The sequence below is a fragment of the Episyrphus balteatus genome, chromosome 4 (assembly GCF_945859705.1).
Source record: "Episyrphus balteatus chromosome 4, idEpiBalt1.1, whole genome shotgun sequence".
Lineage (NCBI taxonomy): Eukaryota > Metazoa > Arthropoda > Insecta > Diptera > Syrphidae > Episyrphus > Episyrphus balteatus.
This window is the reverse complement of record NC_079137.1, coordinates 8,206,022-8,219,421: the sequence shown is the minus strand read 5'-3', so window position 1 is coordinate 8,219,421 and position 13,400 is coordinate 8,206,022. Positions and strand designations below refer to the sequence as shown.

Genomic DNA, 13,400 nt, shown 5'->3' with positions numbered 1-13,400 from the left:
TAACAATATGACAGAAAGTTTTTCTATAGTTTATAGCTTTTCAATTTTGTAAAATTCTAATTCACATTCACGAAAATTGATGACTTATCAGCGGTTTTGAATTATGTTCAACTCTCCAATTGTGGATACCATGTGGAGTAGTTTTTTTTTAAATAAATAAATAAAAACACTTATAAAATAAAGTACATATATTGATATTTTTTAAACTCTCCAATTTTGTAATAAATTTATATTGTTCTTCGCCAAAATTATACAATACTTATACTTTGAAAAAAAAATGTAACTCTCCATTTTTGTAGAGTATTTTTAATTTTCTCAGACACTCAGATCAATAAGAACCATTTAGTTGAGTATGAAAATTAGCATGTGAATACGATTAGCATGGATATTAATAAAAATTTTCAAATCTCCAATGTTGTCGCGATTTCATTTGGTTATAAGTCTATGTCAAAATAACATAAAAATAATGGTTTTTAGTTTTACTAAAACTCTCCAATTTTGTAGAATGTTTCTATTCTTCTCAGACAAACAGATCAAACAAAAATCATTGAGTTGAGTATGAGAAAAAGCCCATGGGATACCAGTGGGATGGATATTGATAAATTTTTTCAAGTCTAAAATATTGTAAAGATTTTATTTTCTTATGAGGCTTTGTTGCAATTAAATATAAAATCAAACCGAGGCAAAATAAGAATGAAGGTTATTATCAACAGCGTATTTTTTTAATTTTCTAAAACTCTCCAATTTTGTAGAATTTTTAAATTCTACCTAGGTTACTTAAAATCCTTAAGATGGTTCGAAAATAAGCATTTTGATTATAGATGTGGTATTTAATAAGTCTCCAATTTTGTAGAATATTGTTATTTTTCAGTTTCAGTCGATAAAAAAATTCTGAAATCATGTAGGGAAAAATTTACACAATCCGACCATGAATAATACCCATAATATTTATAATTGGAGGCACTCCGGGCGTGTTAATAAAATCTGTCAACTTTTACCATTATCAGTTAAATACATATACGGTATAGAGTAGGGACATGAAGGTTCAAATGCTTCAATGTACCTATACACATATTGTTTTTTTTTTTTAATTTTTTCAAAAATTTTGTAGTAATTATGCTTAATGGAATACAAAAAGGGTGCGAATATAGCGAGGATATGGTTTGAGTTTAGAGTGTCTGTATTATGTATTTCACATTGAACTTTCTGATAGTTGTCACCTATTTTAAGTTCATTATTTAATTAGTGTGAGGGTTTTATATATGTAGATTAAGTTGAATAGGGGGAAGTTTTGCAAGTAGAAGAATTAATTATTTTCCGTGGTTCGGTGGGGTTCCATTTGTGTGTATACTGAAACACATTTTTCGTTTGAAACTTTGTTAAAATTGGTGTAGAGTCTATAATTTGTCAATATTGTGACATAATTGTTGGATAAATTTCTGATAAAATTCGAATGAGGGAAGAATAAAATAGGCAAGAGTGAATTTTGTAAAGAAAATAAAACCAGAAGAGGGTATTTAAGGATCTAGATACAGGTTTTAGAAAAGAGGTAAGTTTTTATCTCAGGAATTACGGAATATTTGATATATTTTTAACAAAATAAATTTAAAAAATAACTTACCCTTTTTATTTTTAGTTGAGGAAACCAAATCTGAAAAGGAATAAAAAAAAAATTAGTATATTAACTGATGTTTTTATATGCTGCAAAAAAAATTTTGTACATGATGTTGTCGCTAGGGGGCGCAATATTCAATACAATGTGAATTCATATTATAGTCTATAACCAGCGGACAAGGTAGACCTTTCCACCGATACCTTATTTGTAAGATTACAATGAGTAGATTTAAAGTTATGATGGAACACATAACTCTCTTTTTTTACACTGTAGAAAGAATTCTATGGAAAGTAATTTTCACAACATTTAAATTTCTATTAAACTAGACAGTTTATAAGAAAAATCTAAAATTAAAAAATACTCTGCTTTGTTTTAAAATTGAAATCCTTGGAACCTTGGAATAAAAGTTGCAAACAGATTCCCAAGAACTTGAGTGAAACAAAGAAAAAAAACAAAGAAAACAATAAAAGAGTTTATTAGACAAAACAATATTGGATGCAAAAAAAAAACAAGCCAGTGGAAAGAACTGTTTTTCATAGAAAAGAATGTTCCTTCTTCCTATTTCTTAGAAAAGAACTTAATGTTGGGTTGGGCTTGAACTCTTGCCTGTGTTAGAGGTTATATGCGGCTATATACATTTTAGTTCTTATTTGTTGAAATAGAAAAAAAAAAAAAAACAAAACACAGAAATACAGAAATACAAAAGAACTCAACAGCCTGTGAGTGATGGAAGAATAAACGTCTTCTCAACTCGCACAAACAAATTGACTGCAAAATTGACAAACAAATAAATGAAGTGCAAAAGCAAACTGCGCGATGTGTACCTTGATACAGTGGGGTAGAATGATTTTAAAACTTCCCATTGTTATTCGGAAATTTAGGATATTTTGTCTTAATATTAGTACTCAAATTTGAGGCAAATGAAATATTCATACACAACCCTTTGAGCGAAGTTTTCGAAATTACGTTCCACAACCTGTTTTTTTTTTTTGTTTTTTTATTTAAAGTTGTTTGCTTGAGAATTCGTTATCCTGGCCTTTTTACATAGTGAACTGCATTTATTTCATTTCACGAGTGGTGAACTATCTGAAGTGAAATAATGAATACGTTCCACTTTTTTTGATTACAGAAAATCTTTCAACTTTAGTATCGGTCATTTCAAGGAAATTAGGTTTGGAACATTTACCAATCAATATTATTTCGTTTTATAATTTCAGTGGAATTTTATACAGTTCAAAAATTCCCACCATCCACTTCCCACTTGAAACAAGGTAGGAAAACTGTGAAAAAGTCTACTAATTACATCATGTAAAATTTAACAAAAATGAATACGTTCCACAATATTTTTTCACTTTGGGTGAAAAATTTGTTTCCACTCGAAATATCTATGTATACAAGTTCATAATAATTATGTACTTGACTTAGTGAGATACAAATCTAAAGAAAAACAAAAACACTTATTACGTCAAGTGAAATAAAAATTAATAAGTTTCACAATCTTTTTTCACTCCTATTTTAAAAATTCAAACTTACAGCCATGGCGCGTGAAATGAGGAAAAGTGAAAAGTCTTATTATAGAACTAACCAAGTAGATTTTTGTGAAGTGAAATTGGAAATGAACACATTATCATACATTCTTAAAAAGAATAATGAATACATTCCACAACATTTTTCACTCGATATTTTAACACGGTAGGAATAGTGAAAAAATTCATGTGAAATGAACATATTTTTCACCTACATTTTAAAGTTCTAAGCAAGGAAAAATGGAAAACCTGTGTTGTGAAACAGTAGGAAAAGTTAGAGTCAAAGGTGAAATGTCACATAAATTTGGTAAAAATAGGGTGTAGAATGCAAATCCGAAAATTCCACGTACAAGATTTTATATACCTATATAATTTCACTCCCTCTCAAACTTATTAAAAGCGTTCTAACTTTATGTCAAATTTTATTGTTAAAAACCCCACTGTATAAAGTCCGCGTGTTCCTATAAAACTTCCTACCACTTCAACCATCATTCCTACTCCTCCTTCTAACAACACGAACGAGTTGAGTTGGTTTGTGTGATAGTAAAAAGCATGATTTGCCTGCACAAGAAAATTGGATGCAAATTGCAGGAAATATTTGTTTTTCTATTTCCACTTTCTTTTTCTATTTTTTATTTTTTTTTTTAGCAATTTGAAATGTTTTTTTTTTTTTTATTTTTGTTTGTTATTTTTATTTGAAAAAGAACAAAGTTGGAACTCAAGCACACGAGCACGATTTCTAAAAGAAGAAGTAGGTTGCACGAAAAAAAAGGTGTGCAAATTGTCATTAAATATCCTTTACCAAGGCTTTAGATTCTTTTTTTTTTTGTTTACTCTAGCTTGTTGTTCTCTACAATACTATACAACACTTTTGTGTCGTCGGCAATGATTTGTTTCAATTGCTGCCTGCACGTCTGCATCATATCGTCGTTGTGTGATTCTCTGAGATGTAAAATTGGATTTTGTGTTTGTTTTAAGGCCTTGATAAAAAAAAAATATATTGCAAACACTACCTATTTGTCTTGATTCTTATATTTGTTAAAAACTTGAGTAGAGGGTTTTAGAATATATGATAGATTTGGGTTTTTGAAAGAATTTATACTCATTCTCTTGGTAAATTGTGGATTCAAAAATGTTTGTCTTTTTAAAAAAATAGACTTCACTTTAACAGATTCCTCAAGATTTTACAAGTATTGTTTTTTGCAAACATGCAATTTAGTTATAAGCAACGGTGAATTATATGCTCAGAAAAAAAAAAATGTAAAATTCATAAACTCTAACAAACTTTTCTCAGCGGTACCAACCTATAAAAACAAATTTAAAATATTTCTTTTAATTTTTTTTTTTTTTCATTTTGTTATAATTCACACTGTGTTTGTTCCGAAAATAGTTGTAGATGTAAAATGTCAAAATTTTTACAGTAATACGTGATATAACTTTAGTCAATCAAAAAGCACCAAAAGTGAGCTACTTTTCACTGCTGATTGCGCCATCTTGTGGACGAACTAGGTGTTGCTGAATGGGAACTTAAAAAAAAAAAACTTCAAAACAAAATAATGGATTCTAAATAAATTAATCCTGTTCCATAGCTAAAAAATATATAATCCTTACATAGAAAATACTTACAAAACCTTTTTAAATTGAAGATAAAATCAATCAAATAAATTGATTTCCAGTCGATTACAACTTACCAATGGACTTCCATCAATATCCTCCTACAATATCTTATCGGAAGACAATAATAATGTAGGAGTTCTTCTTCATTATTCAAAGAACCTACTAATACACTCCGCCTACTTAATAATACCGCCTATCCAATAACCATATTATTATTACTCGCACATAATTTACAATTCATTACAAAAAAAAAAGGATCTTCCTCTAGTTCTTCATCTTTTTTTTTCCTTAAAAAAGTAGTCCCTAACCTTAAAATCACATCACACCATCCCATCCATCATATAAATCATTTTCGTTTATAGCACACTCATCTTTCAAATTTTCCTTGAATGTCTTCAAAATGGTAAAGTGAAATACAACCTCATTTCTACTATTTTTTATTTTTTGTTTATTTTTTTCAACAATCATAGAGTAAACTCTACAAAATCTGATTATACAAAACCAAACCAAACCACCCTCTCTCTAACTTCAACGGAAATCCACATCATCATCCAAAATGTGTGAATGTTAACCCACACACAAATCAACAAAATGAAAAAACAAAAAATTTGCATTTATATCCGCTTCAGTTGTTTTTTTGCGCCATGCCACTCCTCCGCAAAAAAAAGTGAAAAATCAAATCAAACGGATTTTTGTTTTCTTTGTATTACATACCTTCCCCTCCCACAGTTTGTTTTTTTTTTTTTTTTATTTAGAGAGTGATGGAAAGTCGAGTAGGAAAGAAGGTGTGTACACTGAAAGAAATTTAAAAAAAAATTTTTTTTTTTTTTTTTTTTTTTTTTGTCCGTGGGTAGGTGTTGAAATCTTCAAAAGATTCTATGAGGACCGGAAAACGCGTGCTCATAGATATGTGGGACTCTTAACCACTAAAACCACCTCCTCCTCCCGATTGCAACTAAGTTCAGATGGAACTTATCTAGCAATTTATCTTTCTCGAAGTTAAGTTACGTGTTGTAGGTAACTTTCCGATGAAAGTTCCTACTGATGATATTTAAAAATAAATAAATAACTTTTGTTTTAAATTAAATCATTAAGTAATGGTTTAAATTTTTGTTATCAAAAAAATATTTTAAAGGAAGTTAAATAAATAAAATCTCTAAAACATTTAAATTTATATTAATCAATGCCGATATTTCGAAATAAAGGAATTAAATTGAAAAATTTCACTGTACCAAATCGGAAGGTTTAGTCCTTCGCAAACGTCGTACTAAGTTTGTCTCGTCGAGAATTTCTAGTATTGTTCTATTAGTATGTTCGACTAACCGTTTTCGATGTTTTTGGGCAAACGTTTTTATTTCTTCGCGAACCGTGGGGATTCCAAGATCCCTGTGAAGATCTTCGTTTCTTATATACCACGGCGCATTTACAAATGATCTTAATAATTTATTTTCAAAAGTTTGTAATCTATTTAAATTTGTATCGCGTGTACAACCCCAGAGTTGAATACCGTATGTCCAGACAGGCTTTAGTACCTGCTTGTAAACTAATAATTTGTTTTCGATACTTAGTCTAGAATGTTGTCCTAGCAACCAGTACATTTCTCTCAATTTCATATTTAATTGATCACATTTATTTTTAACATGCGCTTTCCATTTTAATTTCGCGTCGAGAGTCATCCCGAGATATTTTGCCTCATTTGCAAATGGGACTTGAGTAGTATTAATAAAAACAGGTAGTCTATTTATTTTCTTATATGTAAAGTCCACGTGGACTGACTTAAATTCGTTAAGCGCTATTCGCCACGTTTTTGTCCATTCATTGACATTGTTAAGGGCATTTTGCAATTTACTTGTCGACTCGTTGATTGTTTTGCCTACTGCAAGTATTGCGGTATCATCAGCAAAAGTAGCTACAATTGTGTTTTCTGTTTGAGGTATATCGCGTGTGAATAGAAGGTACAAAATAGGACCTAAAACACTACCTTGTGGTACCCCAGCCACTATTTCCCTAAAGTCTGAGTAATCATTTCCGTGTCTGACGCGGAAAATTCTGTTCTCTAGATATTCTCTAAGAATGGTAAAGAGTCCTTCAGGTAGGACTTGTCTTAACTTGAATTTGAGGCCCTCGTGCCATACTTTGTCAAAAGCTTGAGATACATCTAAAAAGACCGCTGAACAAATTTTCTTTTCTTCGAGAGCTCTCTCAATGACATCGGTGATTCTATGCACTTGATCTATCGTCGAGTGCTTGTTTCTAAAACCGAACTGGTGTTCAGGTATAAGACCTTTTTCTTCTATTATTGGCTGAAGTTGCTGCAAAAATATTCTCTCGAAAACCTTCGATACTACAGGAAGCAGTGAAATGGGTCTGTATGATTTCTTTTCGTGTGATGGTTTGCCAGGTTTCAAGACCATTATTACTTCTGCGACTTTCCATTGATTTGGAATGTATTCTAACCTTAAAGTGGCATTCATTATATAGAGGAGATTTATTAAACCTTTCCGTGGGAGCATTTTAAGAATTTCCGCTGTAATTAAGTCGTATCCGGGTGCTTTTTTTGGCTTTAGCTTCTTAATTTCTTTTTTTAATTCGGCGAGTGTAACATTTCTTGTGATAAAGCTTTCACTTGACGTTAAATTCATATTTATACTATCATTCAATGCTTGCCCATTGAATGGTTTGAATGTGTCCTCTAGGTAATCAGCGAAAACGTTTGCTTTCTCTTTGTCGCTTCTTGCCCATGCATTTTGGTCTTTTATAATCGGAGGTGCTGGAAGCTTAGGTTTTTTCGTGGCTTTTATAGCTTTCCATAGAGAGTAGTTAGATTCTTTACCTGCCGTCAAATTTTCAAGGTAATTTTTAGCTTCGCGGTTCTTGAAATCTGATATCATTTTTTTAAGCAAATTACTTAAGCGATTTGAATTAGATTTGTGTTGAGGAGCACGAGTTTGTTGCCATTTTTTACGCGCTTTTCGCTTTTCTTTAAGTAGGTACGTCTTTTATCTCTTGGGGATATTTAGCATCTTTGTACCCTGAAATTTCTCTTTGGCAAGGGGTATTGTTCCATGCGGCTTTTTGAACAACATGCACAAAATTATCTACCGCTTTCTCAAGCTCAAGAGGTGTCTGTAGTGATACCCTTAATTCAACATTATCCTCAATATCTTTCTTAAAGCCTTCCCAGTTAGTTTTACCGTTTGTTAGTCTAGGTGGCATTTCAACTTTAACAAGACTTTCGCTGATTGTGAGTATAACGGGAGAGTGGTCTGAAAAAATACCAAAGCATTCCGTTATTTTAATTCGATTTGACGGTATTCCCCTGACTATGAAGTAATCAATCAGGTCAGGTATTTTGGAGGTATCTGCCGGCCAATAAGTTGGTTTTCCAGTAGAATGAAAGTCACAATTGTTCTCCATACCGGCTTCGTATAACGCTCGGCCTTTTTGAGATATACATCTAGAACCCCAAAACGTGTGCTTTGCATTAAAGTCGCCGCCGATAATTAAAGTTGGTCTAAGTAATTTTAGCAAGTTTGAAAATTCATTTTTATCAATTTTGTACCGCGGAGGGCAGTATATAGATGAGATATTAAGTACATCATGCTTAGTTTCAACTTGCACACTTATAAGTTGCATCGATTCAAGCTCAAGCTTAAGGCCTGTCGAGTGTTTAACACAATCTTTTATGTATAATGATGCTCCGCCTCTTGCTTTGTTCGACGGATGAATTGCGTGGTAATCTAGAAAACCATTTATATAGAAATTTGATTCTTTTTTAACATGGGTTTCTGATATCAGACAAATGTCAATATCTTTTTCCCGCATAACCATTTCTAATTCTCCAAGTCTTTGCCATAATCCGTTGGCGTTCCATGTTATAATTTTAAGCTTTTCCATCATTTATATTTTGAATAGTGTTGGATAAAATAAAATCTTCGAGTTTAGAAAGCCTTTCAGACATAAATTTGTTAAGTTTTAACTGATCCTCAAATTTTGACAAAATTATAGCCAAGCATTGAGAGAATGCGACAGGTTCGGAATTATTTTTGATTACGGGTGAAGCCGCCATTTCAGCGTATGAGTTTCCATTACGTTTCTTTGGAGACGTGTTTGATGTTGTTGGCGTTTGATTTTCTTTACCAGTGGCGGGTTTTGTTGTATTTACCCTTTTAGGGGTCTTAGAAGTTTCGTTCTTTGTGGGTTTTCTTTGGGCATGAATTTTTTCTCGGCGTTTTTGTAGCTCTTTAGCTACTTCACAGCCTCTATAACTTGCCGGGTGACTTCCGTTGCAATTTATGCACTTCGCTGGACTCTTGCTATTTCCGGTGCAATCTGCGGTTAAGTGTTTTCCCGCGCATTTCACACACCTTGGTTCTTTTTTACAATAAGTTTGTGTGTGGTTGAACCCTTGACAGCGTCTACACTGAGGAACTTGTTTTGTATGTTTTTTTAGAGGTTCGATCTTAACTACGAGGCTAAGTATTCTTTTGATTTTGTAGATTTCCTCTAGTTTTTCTGTTTTATCGAACGTGAGTATAAATAGTGGAAGACCACGTTGTACCACGACTGTTTCTTTATCTTTTTGTTGTCTTTCTTTCTTTACTATGTTTTCCGCATCTAAGATCTTGTAATTCTTTTCTTTAAGATCATTAATGATGTCGGTTTTTTGACATGAAGAGTGTAAGCCCCTCACCACGACGCGTAGGGGTCTTTCCGACTTGTTTTCATATGTGTACCACTCTACTTTTTCTTCATTCAGTCTTCGCGAAAGGAGACGATAGTTATCGGAGTCTTTTACACAAACTTTCCACTTGTTGTTATTAAGCGAGATAACTTTCAAATTCGTTGGCGGTAACGCCTTTAAAATGGTTTGTAATTTATTGAACTCCGCAACTCCGACAACATTAATCGGTGGCGGTGGCCTTATTTTAACCGGTTTTTCTTTGATATTTGTATCTTTTGGTGCATTTACTTCTTTTATTTCTTCTGTCTCGGAAGAAGAAGCACCCTCTGGTGAGGAGAAAACTTTACGTTTTTTGGTACGTCTTTTCGAATTTTTGGAGGATCTTTCCGTTTCACGTTCTAGCTCTTCTTCGTCTGTTTTATATTCGTGAATTACCACTTGCTGTGGAGTTGTTTTTGTTTCTTTAAGTGTTTGAGCTATTTTTAACATATCATTTTCCTTGCGGAGAAGATCGATTTCTTGATGGGCTTTCTTTAAGGCCTCATTTTCAATTCTTAGAAAATTGATTTCTTCTTTCAACTCTTGATAGAGTTTCAATGTTTCGTCGAGTCTTTGACGAAGATCGTTATTGTCTTTTTCAAGATTATCTTTTTTCTCTGAGTCTTCTTTTGCACGCTCTGGCAGTTTAGGCAGACTCTTTTGCCCGGTTGCACTCGATGTTGGTGGTGGTGATCGCGTTATCATGTTTTTTCTTGAAAACGGATTTATCAAGTGCTCGAATTGGAATAATTGGCTCTCCCCAGAATCCTTAGAGCCGACCTCCGAAGAGGGTGGATTTTCCAGAAAATCTGAATTGCCACCTGGGGTACTATATCTTTCTGTTTTATTCATTCCATATTTTTGTATACGTCATTCTCAGTATACGGAGGGTGGATTTTAGTCGCCTCTTACGACAGGCATGCCTACCTCGGGTATATTCTTTTTTTTCCCCTACCCGAAGGGGGTGAAAAAAAATGATAAAGAAAAATCGCAAACAAAATGAACAAAATTTCGAAGAAGTGGATTTATTTCTACTTCCTGGCCAATCTTTCTATTAAACTGTTATTAATTTTAGAGAAAACATCTTGAAGTTTTGAAAAATCGATGGAGTCAAATCAAATATTGCTGACAAATTTTAGAAAAAAATGTTGACCAAAACTGTTTTCGATTTGTTAACTGTTTAATTTTTCATAAGGTTTAAAATACAACAGCGGAATTTACAGCATGTCGAAGAAGTCTGCTAACTGTCACTTGCTGTGATTTCTTCCTTGAAAACTGTTATTAATATTATAGCACACATCCTGGAGTTTAGAAAAAACCATGGAGTCAAGTAAGATATTGGTGGACAAATTCGATAAACAGAATACCGAAGAAGTGTTCTAACTGCTACTTGCTGTTAAGTATTTCATGAAAACTGTTATTAATTTTGAAGCACACATTCTGAAGATTAGATGGGTGGATTAAATTGATAAACTGCATGTCAAAGAAGTGTTCTTACTGCAATTTGCTGTGAAAGCTTTTTTGAAAAATATTATTAATTTTGAAGAACACATTCGAAAGTTAAGAAAAAAACATGGAGTCAAGTTCTAAATTGGTATATCAATAAACAGCATGCCGAAGAAGTGTTCATACTGCCACGCTGTGAAATCTTTCTTGATTACTGTTATTAATTAATTGGCATTCACTTTGAAGTATTAAGAAAAACCATGGAGTCAAGTAAGATATTGGTGGACAAATTCGGTAACTAGCATTTCGAAGAAGTGTTATATCTGCTATTTCCTATAAAATATTTCTTGAAAACTGTTATTAATTTTGTAGAACACATTCTGAAGTTTAGAAAAAATCATGGAGTCAAGTCCTACATTGGTAGATTAAATCGATAAACAACACGTCGAAGAAGTGTTATTACTGCCACTTGCTGTGATTTCTTCCTTGAAAACTGTTATTAATTTTAAAGCACACATCTTGAAGTTTAGAAAAAACCATGGAGTAAAGTAAAATATTGGTGGACAAATTCAATAAACAGCATTCCGAAGAAATGTTCTTACTGCCACTTCCTGCGATTTATTTTTCGAAAACCGTTATTAATTGTGAAGTAAACATCTTGAAGTTTTGAAAAATCGATGGAGTCATATCCCCATATTGTTGAAACAATTTGAAAAATGAGCATAACAAAAATTTGGTCAAATGTTTAGAGTGCATAGAAAAATTTACATCAAGTCGAAGAAGTGTGCTAACTGCTACTTGCGGTGAAATATTTCTTGGAAACCGTTATTAATTTTGAAGCACACATTCTAAAGTAAAGAAAAAACCATGGAGTCAAGTAATATATTCGTTGATTAATTCGGTAAAAGAATGTAACTCCTTGTCTTTTCTTTCAGTGTATTCAAGTGTTATATTGTTACTCTTCCTCTTTTTTTCGACAATAATCTCAAGCCAGCCACCAAAAAACAAAAAAAAATCAACTCAACTCCATTTGAGTTTTGCAATCTGCTGATTTTGATTCCTCAATTCAAAGTTGCGGAGAACAGAGTTATGAATGCGTTTCCGTTTCCCTAATTTGATTACCGATACTACTAACTCCCTCTGGATTTATGTACTTCTAGTTTGCTTTTTTGCATATAAATCTACCTTGCACTCTCAGTCTCTAGATTATAAATGCTTTTGGTTATTTATTTTTTTTTTTGTTGAGAGTGTGTAAGTTTGTAATGGCTAAATTTTACGTAGAGAAACATTTCTATAAAAAAAAATAAAAAATCATAAAAACTGGAAGAAAACAAAAAAAAATTGAAAATCCTTTTGGGAATGTTTGTCGACAGTGTTTTTTTTTTTCTATTTTTGTGTTAGCTATTCCCTGGCTATTCCCTAGGTTTATTTTTTTGCTTAGATTCATGAACGGAACACACGTTTATAAAACGCAATTGGTAGCAATCAGCGAGTTCTTTGTTGTTTCTCCACCAGACCATTTCTGATCCTGAATTTTGATGATTTTTATAGAAGGTACACGCGAGTCTGTATACCGGATGCAGCTTGATTTTTTTTTTCTTTGTTGAGGGGGGGAAATTTCGTTACATCTTTCTCTTTGTCCCAAATAATAGGTATAGAAGGTTTTTAGGAAGACCATAATCAAATTGGCAGGTAATAAATAGAACAAACGAAATTTATGAATGCATTGTGTGCCTTGAGGGTTTGAATGGGCGGTACCGAGGCACGACAAAGATTGGTTGTTTGTTGATAAAAGCTTGAAGGGTTGGTTTGTTTGAGGAAAATTCAATTTATAGCTTTGTTTGAAGTCTGGAAAAAGTGATTCTTTATAACAAAACAGAAGCTTTTTAGGGTGTTTTTGGGTTTCTTCTTAGGCTTATTTTTATAAGGAGGCACAATTTCAAGTAGTAGTTAGAAGTAGAGCAGTTGTTAAAAATGTCAAAAACATAAGACCAGAAATCTAATAAAAAAAGCATTATTAAAAAACATTATTTGAAATATCGACCATTTAAAAACAAGCGGATTCCGCTTTAAACTAAGCGGATTTCTGCATTATTTTTTTTCCAATGTGTCTTCCGTATTAAATAAAGCGGACAAATCTTCTAAATTTCTTGATTGCGTAAATTTGAAAAAAATCCTCTTAATTTAAGCGGAAAATCATCTTATTTTTTGTGGAAACATTTTAATTAATTTAAATTTTTTTATTTTTAGTCGGTTTTTTAAGATTAAAATTTATATTAAAATGAATAGAAGTACACTTTAATTTTAACAGAATTTAAGCGGATTCCACTTATTTTAAGCGGGAATCTTATTGTTTTAAGGTCATCATCTTATTTTAAGTTTCTCTTTATTTTCACCGTGAAATTATTCCCGATTTTCAATTATCACTTTGCTGATAATTGGAAACATTCCTTGAAAATAATTCCCAATAAAA

General features: G+C 32.1%; 1 protein-coding gene across 1 annotated transcript in view; it reads right to left on the bottom strand.

Moving 5' to 3' along the window:
* LOC129919442 (uncharacterized) overlaps positions 1 to 13,400 on the bottom strand; it is a 472,931-nt gene that overhangs the window by 274,816 nt on the left and 184,715 nt on the right. The window lies entirely within an intron of this gene.